The sequence below is a fragment of the Hylobates moloch genome, unplaced genomic scaffold (genome assembly GCF_009828535.3).
Source record: "Hylobates moloch isolate HMO894 unplaced genomic scaffold, HMol_V3 SCAFFOLD_8, whole genome shotgun sequence".
Lineage (NCBI taxonomy): Eukaryota > Metazoa > Chordata > Mammalia > Primates > Hylobatidae > Hylobates > Hylobates moloch.
Window position 1 is genome coordinate 19,497,287 of NW_026652283.1, and position 4,447 is coordinate 19,501,733.

General features: G+C 43.1%; 1 protein-coding gene across 1 annotated transcript in view; it reads left to right on the forward strand.

Annotated features, from left to right (window-relative positions):
• The first annotated feature begins 1,028 nt into the window (after positions 1-1,028).
• Positions 1,029-4,447, forward strand: part of SLCO1B3 (solute carrier organic anion transporter family member 1B3) — a 98,266-nt gene continuing 94,847 nt past the window's right edge. The window contains exons 1-2 of the mRNA XM_032159782.2: positions 1,029-1,180; positions 3,328-3,468. The gene's annotated coding sequence lies outside the window, so the exon portion shown is untranslated. The remainder of the gene's footprint in view (positions 1,181-3,327; positions 3,469-4,447) is intronic.

Below are 4,447 nucleotides of genomic sequence, written 5' to 3' on the forward strand. Positions count from 1 at the left end.
ACATCCTGCTGATTGGTCCGTTTTATAGAGAGCTGATTGGTCTGTTTTACAGAGAGCTGATTGGTCTATTTTGACAGGGTGCTGATTGGTGCGTTTACAATCCCTGAGCTAGACACAAAAGTTCTCCAAGTCCCCACTAGATTAGCTAGACACAGAACACTGGTGCATTCACAAACCCTGAGCTAGACACAGGGTGCTGATTGGTGCATTTACAAACCTTGAGCGAGACACAGAGTGCTGATTGGTGTATTTACAATCCCTTAGCTAGACATAAAGTTTCTCCAAGTCCCCACTAGACTCAAGAGCCCAGCTGGCTTCACCCAGTGGCTCCCGCACCTGGGGCCGCAGGTGGAGCTGCCCGCCAGTCCCACACGCCCTGCGCCCGCACTCCTCAGCCCTTGGGCGGTCTATGGGACAGGGCGCTCCTGGAGCAGGGGGCGGCGCTCGTCCGGTAGGCTAGGGCGGGCGCAGGAGCCCATGGGGGGGGCCGGGGAGGGGGCGGGGCGGTGGGGTGGGGGCCAGCAGGGCTGGGGAGGCTCGGGCAGGGCGGGCTGCAGGTCCCCAGCCCTGCCCCAGGGGGAGGCAGCTGAGGCCTCGCGAGAATTCGGGCGCAGCGCGGGCGGGCGGGCACTGCTGGGGGACCTGGCGCACTCTCCGCAGCTGCAGGCCGAGATTCTAAGCCCGTCACTGCTACGCCCGTCACTGTCCGGCGCGGCAGGCGGCTCCGAGTGTGGGGCCTGCCGAGCCCACGCCCACTGGGAACTCGCGCTGACCCGCAAGCGCACACACAGCCCCGGTTCCGCCCGCCCCCTCCCTCCACGTTCCCAGCAAGCTGAGGGAGCCGGCTCCGGTCTCGGCCAGCTCAGAAAGGGGCTGCCTCAGTGCAGCGGCAGGCTGAAGGGCTCCTCAAGCGCGGCCAGAGTGGGCGCCAAGACTGAGGAGGTGCCGAGAGGGAGCGAGGGCCGCCAGGGCCGCCAGCATGCTGTCACCACTCACCACCACGCCCAGCTAATTTTTTGTATTTTTAATAGAGAGGGGGTTTCACCGTGTTAGCCAGGATGGTCTCTATCTCCTGACCTCGTGATCCGCCTGCCTGGGCCTCCCAAAGTGCTGGAATTACAGGCATGAGCCACCGCGCCTGGCCTCTACCTTCTTATGATAGTGACTGACATTAAGAGAGGTAATTGCCATAAGATTAGTCATAATGATGCCAGGGCTTTGACCATTAGTGGGTATGGAGACATGGGGGTTCTTTCCAGGGAGTGCAGCTTTCTGTAATTACCTCTTGACCAGCTGAGGAACGTGAGGTGGGTAGGCAATGGCAGGTCTGCTCTGAGGCTGAAGTCTCCATCTTGGAATATGCACCCAGTATCCGCCTGAGAACTCTGAGACTAAAAAACTATTAGGAAAAATTGCTGGGGACATGTTTCAGAGACTTGACTCTTATTCTTTTAATAAGAATTAACTGCTTTAAAAAATTGACAATATGCAAATGCCATACAATGACTCTAGGTATCGAATCTATAATGTGCCAGGTACTGGGTGAGGCAGTTTACACAGAGCAAATCCTCATCACAACTATAGCCTTCCCACTTAATGGATGAAAGCATTAATGCTTAGAATGGTGAAACAACCTACTGAAGTTTATACTGCTGTCAAGTAGCAGAGACAATGGTATCAAAGTTTATCAAACTTCAAAGCCCATAATATTTCATCAGAACTGTGATGATGATTGCAGCAACAAACAGCAGATTGTTTTAAGCAAATTTGGAGTGGTATTGATCCACAGCTGTTAGCATAATATTTATCTTGAAAAAAAAGTGTTGCAATGTCTTTTCTCTGACCACTCTTATTTTTTCCACAAGTCCCACAAAAAGGAAAGTCTAATTACTTACATAGGAAGAAAAAAGGGCACAGAGAATGCTCTTTGACTTCTGAAAACATTCCAGAATTTTGCCACTGATAGCTTTGGTTTAGGGATTAGAAAGTTTCTCAGTGAATTTGTACTATTTTATCTTCGTTCTATGCATATATTTGTCCCAAATGAAATTGATGTCTTGAATGAAATGGATGTGTGAGGAGAAAACCATTAGCATGAGAACATCCAAACTGTATTCCCACTCTGAATAAAAGAAAAGCCATAAAACTGATAATAAATGTTTAGTATCTCTGCTATGATGGTTCTCAAAAGCTGACAGTATGTAAAAATTATTCTAAGTGCTTATTTAAAAAGCATAGTCTCCGAACTCGTTAGTCAGAATCTCTTGGGTGTGGGACTGGATCGCACTTTTGACAAAGGCTCCCTGGTAGATTCTGACTCAACAGAGGGGTGTTTGGGAGCCTAGTTCTAATTTTCACTGCCCCAGGTCTACATTTCAGTGTTCCCCACATTTTCTAATCCTCCTCTCCCTCCACACTCTGGTTCCTTTCATTATTCTAGTACTTCTATGAATTAACCAGGTATAGAACTAATCTAGGCCAGGCACAGTGGCTCACGCCTGTAATCCTAGCACTTTGGGAGGCCGAGACGGGCGGATCACGAGGTCAGGAGATCGAGACCATCCTGGCTAACATGGTGAAACCCCGTCTCTACTAAAAATACAAAAAAATTAGCTGGGCATGGTGGCTCGTGCATGTGTGTATATATATATTCATGTGAGAGAAGAGTCTGTTTATTATTTATATTATTATAGTACACTTCTAGAACACAGCCATGTGCCTGAGATATAGTGGGGAGTCAAATATGTTTGAGTTACTGAATTAATTAATTCTACTTCATCCTTACTCAAGAAAAGTTTCAACTGAGTGAAGGTCTTCCGTTCTCTAAAAAGCAAGTCAATAGAAGGAGATCATTCTTCCTTTACACTTTGATGTAAGGAATATATCATACAAACTAGTCTTGATTTTTGTCATTTAGAAGACTAGTCTTGTAATTAATTGGCAATTTAGTATTCTATGTGAAATATCTAGTGTCCATGTATGTCATATTAGATCCATACACATGTAACAAGCAAAGAGGGTATATTTTATTTTTTGAATGCTAATGTAATATGTAGGGACATTTTTAAAAATCACCTTGATATATTTTCTATTTGGAATAGTTTTAAATACTTTGGATAATGTGTTGTATTTGTATTTCTAAAGAAAAAATCTTATGCAACCAACTTAATTGAGTAAGAAATAAATCATTCCCAGAAATAATTTATTTTCTAATGTTAACATAAAATAATATGTACATTCTGAGAAATTATTAATAAAACCTTTAAAAGATAGGCTTCTGGGGTGAACTCCTAGAATTAGCTAGGTATGTTTTTTCTATTTGCCTAGGACAATGACCTAATAAGATGGTTAATCATCATTGAACTCATAAAAACAAACAAACAAAAAGCCAACTAACCATTTAAAGTGAGACTTTAACATCAGAAAAAGGATGGACTTGTTGCAGTTGCTGTAGCATTCAAAGTCCAGGTAAGAACCGTCGAGGTTGTCTAATTAAAACATTTCTTTTATGTAAGAAATTTTAACAAATTTCAGTCAAAATGTTTTTGATAGTTATGATAAATATTACAAATTTTCTGCTCTGCATCTTCTCCACACTTGTGTTCTGAGCCCTAAAAGCCTAGTAAATATCCCTTCTAGAAATAGAAGAGCCTCAAATTTATATACTCAAAAATAAATTGGAGTAAATCATACCTTTATAAAGTGAAAAATAAAGTTTGAAGTCCTATTTCTACTGCTTTCTAAACAAATGAAACATGAAGTCTGAAAGGATGGACTTCTAGTTACTCTCTTAAAATATACTATAAGATAATTATTTGTATAAACTGTATAGAATTACTATACCAGGCTCCCTATTTATTTGATTTCACTTTACCTGGATAAGTAGGAGTGGGCGGTGGAGGGGTGGAAAATATGTTTCAAAGTCACTTAATCACCTCACTTTCCTCCATTCAACTCAAGTTTGATTTAGGGTGAGGGGAAAGAGATTTTCTAGATAACTTTTTTTATCTCTGTTCAAATAAGAGAAAAAAATCTTCTGGGCACAGCTCTTGGAAAGAATTAACAGCTCAATAAATAATGGTCCCTTTCACCCATTCAGGAAGGTGGCTTCCCTGATAAGACAATTGTTTTTATTGTGAAAGTAAGGTGGGGATGCAGAAAGTCTCTACTCTGAACAATCTAAGAAGTTAGGAAATGCTGTTTTCCCTTTTATCCTCCTCAGTTCCATAGGTACATGCTAGAAACTGGGTCACTTGGCCTGCACTGGTTTTCTATAACCCCTTAAATATGAAAAGCTTAACAGAAATAAGCAGAGGCTGGTAAGATTCTGCCCTCTACTTCAGCCCACTCACACTGTGAAGAACTGACCTGTTCTGTTCAGGGAAGAGTTGCAATGCTACATACAAATGCCTGTGGCTCTGTCTATAAACATATTGTGTCCTCAAAA